A 10470-nucleotide genomic window follows, 5' to 3' on the forward strand; every position below is an offset into this window, starting at 1 on the left:
GAGCTGTTTAAATGAAAACAGAGGAACGACATTTCGCCACAACTGCGCCGAGCACTTGACTTTATGCAGGAAGCCAGACAGTGGGACATTGTACGAAAAGTCAGCACACTCAGCACGGATAGTGCGCAACATGATTGCAGCGTCCAGGCAGCTCCCGTTCGAGCATATGCCTTGAGTTGCACATAGCTCCAACGCACACACGCGCATGCGCATGTGCGCACACACACACACACACACACACACACACACACACACACACACACACACACACACACACACACACACACACACACACACACACACACACACACACACACACACACACACACCATTTGTATTGTATTATTGTATGAGAGGTTCCAGATTGAATTGAAGCGAATATTTGTAATGTTCAGAGGTTGTTGTGTTTAATATTCATGAGAATATTTGTCATTGTTCAAATGATAATAAACATTTGCATAAAGCATATTTGTCCACTCATATGTTGATAAGAGTATTAAAAACTTGAAAAATATTCCTCTAAGGTACATTTAGAACAGATAAAAAATGTGCGATTAATTTGCGATTACTCGCGATTAACTATTTTAATCGACTGACAGCCCTAATATATACCCATTTTGAACACAGCAAACAATCCAGAGGACCACAAGTGCATTGCTTAAAATGGATTTTGCTTTGGAGAGACAAAAAAGGCACAGCGCCATCTAGTGACCTTATTGAGAACAGGCTTAACCAAGGCATCACCTGAAAGCTTATTTTCTGCTCTTTCAATAGGTTGGCTCAGTTTGTCTTTACCATGAACTGTCACAGAGATATTCAATCAGAAAGAGAATGATGGCATCTGATCCAGAATTTGTGACTTTTTTACATATAGGGGTTGCATTGTTTGGACCCTCACTGTAGCTTTCCAGTAGCTAGTTGACCGGGTTGTCCACCCAGGTTGTGATCCTTGAAGGTCCTAGATATCATTTCTGGTGGACAACCTTTTACAACATTCCATGTCTGATTTCCGAAAAAATTGGGTTTTGCCCCCTGGGTATCAGCTTTTTTAAGCAGATTAATGACCTGAAGTTTAAAAGTAAGACAGTCATCAAGCCAGATACCTAGGTATTTATAAGAGGGAACCACTTTGAGTTGTCCTTGCATAGTAACAATATCTAAAACAGGCTCTGGTGTCTTTTTAGCTTTAGAAAAGAGCATTACCTTGGTTTTATCAACATTTAAAAGAAGCTTAAGTTCAGAGAGCTGAGTCTGAATAATGTTAAAAACAGCCTGTAATTGAACACCAGCCTTCTGAATGGAGGGACCTGCACAGTACATCACGGTATCATCCGCGTACAAATGTAAAGTAGCTTCATCCACATTTTCACCTAAACTGTTGATATGGAGAATAAAAGTGGACCTAAAACAGAACCTTGAGGAACACCATTAGCAATGTTTAACCACTCAGAAGACAGCCCATCAAAGTGAACACATTGGGACCTTTCAGAGAGGTAGTTCACAAACCACCCACTGCATGGCTGGATATGCCTATACTGAGTAGCCTCTGCTTTAAGATGCGATGATCGACGGTAGCAAACGCTTTGGACAGGTCAATAAATAGAGCTGCACAACTATGCTTATTATCTAAAATACTCGTAATGTCATTCACCACTTTCATTGTGGCAGTGATGGTGCTGTGTTGCTTTCTGAAGCCTGACTGATGTTTAGACAGGATGTCATGTGTACATAAAAACTCCTTTACCTGCTCACTCACTAGGCGTTCGAGCACCTTCGCCAGAACTGATCATTTAGAGATTGGCCTATAGTTATTTAAAATAGTTGCCTCCCCTCCTTTTAGCAAAGGCAGGACATAAGCTGACTTCCATACTTTTGGAATTGCATTTGTGCTGAGGGAGAGGTTAAAAAGAGTAGTGAGAGGTGGAGCAATAACATCTGCAGCTATCTTTAAAAAGAAAGGTTCTACGTTGTACGGGCCAGCCGGTTTCTTAGGATCTAGCTTAGATAAGGCTTCATGAACAACATTGACAGTAAAAGGAGTAAAACTGAAAGGGTTTTCCAGACCACATTGTTCAGAGTCACGGATTGGGGTGTTCACAGAAGCAGAGTTAGTCACAGAATCAAACATAGAACCGCAGGACACAAAATGCTCATTAAAGCAATTTAACATAGTGGCCCCGTCCGATATAGAGCCAGATGCTGTGGTAATGCACGGAGGTAGCTCATTACGGATCTCACCGGTGGATATCGATTTTATGGCTTTCCAAAATTTCCTAGGATTATTTAGGTTTTCTGTGGAAACTGACAAATAGTACTTCGACTTTGCACTTTTGACATTTGAAGTGAAGCTATTCCTTAGCTGCCTAAAACGCAGCCACTCTACCTCTGAGCCTGATTGCCTAGCCTTTGCCCAGGCCGTGTTTCTCTCATGCAGGAGACTAGACAGCTCAGCAGAAAACCAAGGATTGTCTCGTCCCTTTACTCTGAATGTACGCAGGGGTGCATGTCTATCAATGATCTCCATAAAACCAAGATAAAAATAAGACCATGCAGTTTCTACATCAGCACACAGATCGATTTTTCCCCAATCAAACCCAAACAGATCATGCACAAAACCCTGCTCCACAAAATGTTTTTTGTCTCTCTTAATGATAATACAAGGTTTAACCTTTTCGACCTTAGTGTCCCTAATTGTGGTTACATCACAGTGATCACACAGATCATTCGCAAATACAACCACAGCTGAGTATTTGTGGGGAATATTAGTTAAAATTAGATCAATTAGGGAGGATTTATTAGGGGACTTAATGTTAGGGCGAGTAGGACTGTCAACAATCTGAGTAACATTCAAAGAGATACAAAGGTTTTTAAAATCCTCTGACACTGCAGTTAACCAGTCCCAGTTAAAATCTCCAAGTAGCACTATTTCCTTGTAGTCTAGTTGCGATAAAAGATTTTCTAGCGAAGACAAGGAGTCTTTGACAGCTGAGGGGGGTCTGTAACAGCCCACCACCATGACCTGTTGACCCTTTGCCACTTCTATATTTAAGGCTAAAAATTCGAATTGCTTACTGATAGATTTGGAAACTACAGCGGTTACACTGAACTTATTCTTAACATAAATGGCAACGCCACCACCTTCATTAGGCCGGTCGGTACGATACACATTAAAACCATTTAAGGCAATGTCTTCTTCATGTCTCTTCTACATCAACATGTGTCCCCTTTTCTTCATGTCTCTTCTACATCAACATGTGTCCCCTCTTCTTCATGTCTCTTCTACATCAACATGTGTCCCCTTTTCTTCATGTCTCTTCTACATCAACATGTGTCCCCTCTTCTTCATGTCTCTTCTACATCAACATGTGTCCCCTTTTCTTCATGTCTCTTCTACATCAACATGTGTCCCCTCTTCTTCATGTCTCTTCTACATCAACATGTGTCCCCTTTTATTCATGTCTCTTCTACATCAACATGTGTCCCCTCTTCTTCATGTCTCTTCTACATCAACATGTGTCCCCTTTTCTTCATGTCTCTTCTACATCAACATGTGTCCCCTCTTCTTCATGTCTCTTCTACATCAACATGTGTCCCCCTCTTCTTCATGTCTCTTCTTCATCAACATGTGTCCCCTCTTCTTCATGTCTCTTCTACATCAACATGTGTCCCCTCTTCTTCATGTCTCTTCTACATCAACATGTGTCCCCTCTTCTTCATGTATCTTCTACATCAACATGTGTCCCCTCTTCTTCATGTCTCTTCTACATCAACATGTGTCCCCTCTTCTTCATGTCTCTTCTACATCAACATGTGTCCCCTTTTCTTCATGTCTCTTCTACATCAACATGTGTCCCCTCTTCTTCATGTCTCTTCTACATCAACATGTGTCCCCTCTTCTTCATGTCTCTTCTACATCAACATGTGTCCCCTCTTCTTCATGTATCTTCTACATCAACATGTGTCCCCTCTTCTTCATGTCTCATCTACATCAACATGTGTCCCCTCTTCTTCATGTCTCTTCTACATCAACATGTGTCCCCTTTTCTTCATGTCTCTTCTACATCAACATGTGTCCCCTCTTCCTCATGTCTCTTCTACATCAACATGTGTCCCCTCTTCTCCATATCTCTTCTTCATCAACATGTGTCCCCTCTTCTTCATGTCTCTTCTACATCAACATGTGTCCCCTCTTCTTCATGTCTCTTCTACATCAACATGTGTCCCCTCTTCTTCATGTCTCTTCTACATCAACATGTGTCCCCTCTTCTTCATTTCTCTTCTACATCAACATGTGTCCCCTCTTCTTCATGTCTCTTCTACATCAACATGTGTCCCCTCTTCTTCATGTCTCTTCTACATCAACATGTGTCCCCTCTTCTTCATGTCTCTTCTACATCAACATGTGTCCCCTCTTCTTCATGTCTCTTCTACATCAACATGTGTCCCCTCTTCCTCATGTCTCTTCTACATCAACATGTGTCCCCTCTTCTTCATTTCTCTTCTACATCAACATGTGTCCCCTCTTCTTCATGTCTCTTCTACATCAACATGTGTCCCCTCGTCTTCATGTCTCTTCTACATCAACATGTGTCCCCTCTTCTTCATGTCTCTTCTACATCAACATGTGTCCCCTCTTCTTCATGTCTCTTCTACATCAACATGTGTCCCCTCTTCTACATGTCTCTTCTTCATCAACATGTGTCCCCTCTTCTACATTTCTCTTCTACATCAACATGTGTCCCCTCTTCTTCATGTCTCTTCTTCATCAACATGTGTCCCCTCTTCTTCATGTCTCTTCCACATCAACATGTGTCCCCTCTTCTTCATGTCTCTTCTACATCAACATGTGTCCCCTCTTCTTCATGTCTCTTCTTCATCAACATGTGTCCCCTCTTCTTCATGTCTCTTCTTCATCAACATGTGTCCCCTCTTCTTCATGTCTCTTCTTCATCAACATGTGTCCCCTCTTCTTCATGTCTCTTCTTCATCAACATGTGTCCCCTCTTCTTCATGTCTCTTCTACATCAACATGTGTCCCCTCTTCTTCATGTCTCTTCTTCATCAACATGTGTCCCCTCTTCTTCATGTCTCTTCTTCATCAACATGTGTCCCCTCTTCTTCATGTCTCTTCTTCATCAACATGTGTCCCCTCTTCTTCATGTCTCTTCTACATCAACATGTGTCCCCTCTTCTTCATGTCTCTTCTTCATCAACATGTGTCCCCTCTTCTTCATGTCTCTTCTTCATCAACATGTGTCCCCTCTTCTTCATGTCTCTTCTTCATCAACATGTGTCCCCTCTGTGTAAAGAGACTGAAAGTTTCAGGAACAAAGATTCTCTCTCTCTCATAATTAGATCAGTAAATATCGCTAATATGAACCTTTCGTCTGCATTTGCCTTTGGTAAGGATGAAAACAAATCTTCTAAAGTTGACCTCCATAGTGGCAGAAAGTGCTCAGACCAGGAGAGAATTCTGCCCCTTTTCCACCAAACCGGTTCCAGAGCCAGTTCCGGGCTCCAGCCTGATTTAGCTCTTCCTGTTTCCACCGCAGCGGAGCCGGCTTTAAGCACCGAAAACCGGTTCTTTAGCTGGCCCCACTCGGCTGCATGGCAAGAACCAAGAACCAAGAACCAATACTTCACGCTTACGTTGGAGGGCGGGATTAACCTGATCAACAACAACAAAATGCCGCAAATTCTATTCAGCAACACAACCAGGAACCAGGATGGATGCCAGTGAATGTGAGCAGCAGTGGACCGCTGAAGAGACAAATGACCTCCTCGGGCTTTGGTCAACACAAGAGGTACAGAGAAAGTTGGACGGCACAATGCGGTCTGAAGCTATTTTCCAGCAGCTGCAGCGGGAGTTGGCCTCGCTGGATACTACCGGACTCTGGAGCAAATAAGCATCAAGCTAAAACAACTCAAGAAAGACTATCAGGCTCATTGTTGTTGTTGTCGATATGAGGGATTTTCGCGCTGTGTGGATGTCATAAGCAGGCACGTAAACGTGATGACGCGAACGATGACGCAATGACGCAGCTTCCCTCGAGCTCCACTTGAGCTCCACTCGGGCTCTGAGCGGTGGAAACACAAGTGGTGCTACAGAGAAGAGCCGGTTCAGCACCAGAAAAGAAAAAGAACGGTTCTTGAACCGGATCCGGTTTGGTGGAAAAGGGGCTTTAGAGTCCTTAGTAGCTCTCCATCTGGACACAAGCTGCAGTCGGATGATCACCTGGAGGACAGTGTTTCATTTAAAACTCCCTGAAGGTGTGTTCAGATGCACCAGTAGAGGCATGTCCAGGGCATGGATTGTGTGTCACTAAAATAAAGAGTGGCTCACTAGTGGTGTTGGTACCAGAACAACGCAGTCACATCACAGATGTATATCTCGGGACATCTGATCCTCCCTGGTGCTCAGTTGGTTCAGGAGGTCTGCTGGACACACCTGACCAATCAAAAATAATTGTGAGGGTGAAACATCTGGCTGAGTCTTCTATTCACAAGCTTCAACCAACACCACACATTTGGAAGAATGGGCAACATACAAGGCCTCCATTAGGGGAGTGGTTACTCAGATTGGGAAGAGGAACTTGGAGCCTGTTACCACTAGAACCAGGCCTTGAAGCCTAAGAAGGTGTCCTTTCAGACCTGGTTGTCCCCACGGACTCCTGAAGCTGCTCCACAGACTCTGGTCTCACAAAGCGAGGTGTCTAGGTGAATGGAGACTCGTCATTGATAACCGCATATGTATGTTTTGATCATGTTTAATTTCAACGACTCAAAGAGGTGAAAGAGACCACCCTATCTGTGCTCTCCTGCTCCCGACAGATTCCGTTTGTAAGCCTGTTCAAAAGCTCATGAGTGGGATCCATGATATTTGAAGGCTCTCACATGGTCAGATATTGCTGTGATTTGTGGTTTTAATACAACTTTTCAGTCTTAAACCTTCATGTATGTTATGTGTTATTGAGCCCGGCAGGCTGCAGAGGTCAGGAGGTTAAACGATGCTCACCGTCTCTGAATGTGTCCCATAGTGCAGAGGGAATTCAGCAGCGTGTAAACAGGATGTGCCGCAGGTCATTCTGCAACAGGTCATTAGCGTGTTGTTCCTATAATTCCCCCGGTGGTAATTAACAAGCTTCCCACAACAATGAACTCTACACTTCCTAGCTCCACATGGTGCAATAATAGTTGAAACATTAGTGCAAACAAACTCGTCAGCTGGACGAAACCCCAGAGACCGACGCTGAGGAGTCTGGAAGATTCACCTGAAGAGCAACTCTGAACTAAAAGGCTTCCTGAGCTTCAGGCCCAGAGGTTCAGATGTAGATCTTTGGGGGTCAAGGGTCACTGTCGCCTCATTCTGTTCACCACATTATATTCAGTTTGTGCTTTATTTCTCTGTTGATATTTATGGAAGATTTGAAGAAGCAGCCTCCATGCACCCTGCAGATTAGTGTTTGCAGGAATGGGATGGACGGATATCCTGTTGTCAGGCCAGGCGCATCGGGGATGTTGTGCTAAATGTTAAAGCATCCCTATTCTGCTATATGTGGTGACCCCTTTCCTGTAGTGTGTTCTATAGGTTTTGGTGCATCTAAATGGAATACAAAGGCTAAAATCCCTGTTTCCCCCCTTCCTGCCTGGAACGCCTCCATTGGACTCCTTTAGGTACTTTTGTTTATTTTGTTTCTTTTTATTATGCCTCCTGTAGTAAAGGTGCTTTACAAATCAAATGTATTCATATTATTATTACTTCCTGAACATAGTGACATCACTATGGAAAACTCATGCTCCTAATGGCAAGCGCTCCAACACATTGTCCGTGATAGGCAAAGGGGCGGAACATCTTCAAGCGGTTGATCAATTACAACAAAAATCTGGTGGGCGAAATTCAAGGTCACTGTGACCTCATGTTTGTACCGTCCTTGTGAATGTGAGATATCTGAAGTTTGCCTTGAGAGATTTCTCTGAATATAGGACAGTTGTCCACATGGAAGGACTGAGGAAGTTTTTGGGGTTAGGGTTAATTAACGTGTTTCTTAAGAACGCCCGTCAAGATTTTATTTTGATTCTGGACAAATGTTCACATGGATTGCAGGGATTTGGTGTTCAAAGGTAGATCAAATGTTGCTAACATGACGAAGTGAGGCTGCCTCCTGTAAATTATAGCTGTTACTTCAGAGCCAACCTCAATAAGTCACATTTTTTTACACTAACACTTTTTTAAACCAGTCCATCTGTATATTCTATGTACATGTGAGGACTGGTAATTAAAAGGCCAATTACACAACACTTAACCACAAATGACCCCTGATGGCCAGGTCTGCCCCCTGCATGAGTGTCGTACTGACTATTGGCCATAAATCGAATTATGATAAATCCAATCTCATTTATGTTTTAATCACTTCTGCAGCTGTGTGTGAAATAATGTTAATGACAAAAGTGTATTGTCTACTTCTGAAAGTTTGGATACTGGGCCCAACTGTCAGTTCTTTAAACACGATATCCTAACACAGAGTCACAGTCTGAAGGTAAGGAATAGGAAGATTGAATGAAAACAAAAATAAATTTGGAGATCTTAAAGAAATGCTTTTTTAATCTGGTAATACTCTCATTCAATTAACAAACAAACAAACATCATCAATGGCCACGCTAGATTTATTTTCAGATATTTTCATGATTCTAAGGCAATTAAATGAATGAGTTGTTTAGACACAAATCACTAACTAGTCTCAGAGTTCTTTTCAAGCTTAAATCCTTGAAGCATTAATTCGGATGAAAAACTCCACACAACTCTATCAGGGAAAAAGGTGTATGGAAGAACTGACGATATCAGATAAAGATATTAAAATATTAAATGTTAAGCATTTCAGGAGCAGGGTAAACACTTACTTTTCACCAAGCATAGCCTTTTACATACAATAATGCGGATTTTGGTGATATTCAGTCCATACAATACAGGGTTGAAGATCGGCTGGAATGAAAGATAGTATAATGATAAAAAAATGCGCAACATATTTGGTACAAATTCCATATCAAATCTGTTCTGTATTACTTCAAAGCAACAACTACATGAAACATTAAGAAGGGAAGCGAGGTGAGGTGTGCAGGTACTGAAAGCTTTCTGCCTCGTCTGTTTGGAGCCAGAGAAACACACTCTGAGGATCCTCATGTACGTATAAAAGATTATAAATACGGGAGATATAATTAAAAGGAAAGTGACAATGAGTCCATACACATTATTGACTGTAGTGTCAGAGCAGGCCAGTTTAACAATAGAGAAGTTGTCACAGTACACTTTGTTGATGATGTTCCCACACAGCTGTAAAGATGCAGTCAAACAAATCAAAATCAAAATGGCAATACATGGTATTGACCATGATAGAGCTATAAGTAAGATGACCTTGTTAGAAGTCATACGTGTGTGATATTGCAGAGGATGACAGAGAGCAAGATATCTGTCATAAGACATGACGGCTAAATTACTAAACTGTATATTTGCATATGTAAACACAGAGAAAACATCTGCAGGAAGCAGAGCGGAGCAGAAACAGTGTGGATGTCAGAGAGGGTCTGAACCAGAAGGAATGGAAACAACCCTGTACTACCATACAGTTCATTTACAAACAGGCTGCACAGAAAAAGGTAAATAGGTTCATGTAAGCTCCTGTTCACACAGATAACCACAATCAGAGACGTGTTGGCACCAATAATACAAATATAAAAAGTCAGAATAATCAGGAAATATAAGGGTTTGAAAACCCCGGTGTCAAAGTATGCACCAAGAGAGAAATATTGTGTAGAGTTTGTCACCGTCATTCTTTTGGTTCACCACACACTTTCAATCATCACAGGAACAAACAGTTGCAACAACTACTCACTTCAGATTGTTATTAAACCACTTCAACTGCACTTAAACTTTTTAGTATGAAACATAAACATAGCAGTTATGAACGTGCAGACATGCTCCCACCTCTCTGCTGCTGAGCTGGAGTCAGACTGAAACTATGCTTCTCCTTCTTTTAGACTTTTAAAGTCAGGAGACGCCCTCAGCAGCAGACTGAAGACATCATCAAAGAGTGTCAGAACCCAACCTCATTTTTTAATACTGGCACGTCATAAACAAAACATAATTAAAGTGATAAGTCTCTGTGTTGTCCCTCCGTCAGTCAGCATCTCATGAGCAAAATATCTCAAGATTGCTGAAGGTAACTTACTAAAATGTTGACGCAAAAGTCAACAAGGACGCAAAAATAAACTGATAAGAATGAATATACTTTGGTAAAGGTCAAAGGTCATTGTGACCTCATAACACACGTATTATGCCTCCACGCTTGCAACAACCAAGGCCGGAGGAATCCTGTTCTTCCTTTGTTGATCCGTCCCATTGTCTTGATATCTCAGGAATGGCTCATTGGAATTTATTTTAAATTTGACACAAACGTCCACCCACTCAAAGATGAA

The 10470-nt window shown here is 42.1% G+C and overlaps 1 pseudogene; it reads right to left on the bottom strand.

Annotated features, from left to right (window-relative positions):
* Positions 1–8875: 8875 nt before the first annotated feature.
* On the bottom strand, positions 8876–9825 carry LOC117532541 (annotated as a pseudogene).
* Between the last annotated feature and the right edge of the window lie 645 nt (positions 9826–10470).

Source organism: Gymnodraco acuticeps, unplaced genomic scaffold (genome assembly GCF_902827175.1).
Source record: "Gymnodraco acuticeps unplaced genomic scaffold, fGymAcu1.1, whole genome shotgun sequence".
In the NCBI taxonomy this organism is placed as follows: domain Eukaryota; kingdom Metazoa; phylum Chordata; class Actinopteri; order Perciformes; family Bathydraconidae; genus Gymnodraco; species Gymnodraco acuticeps.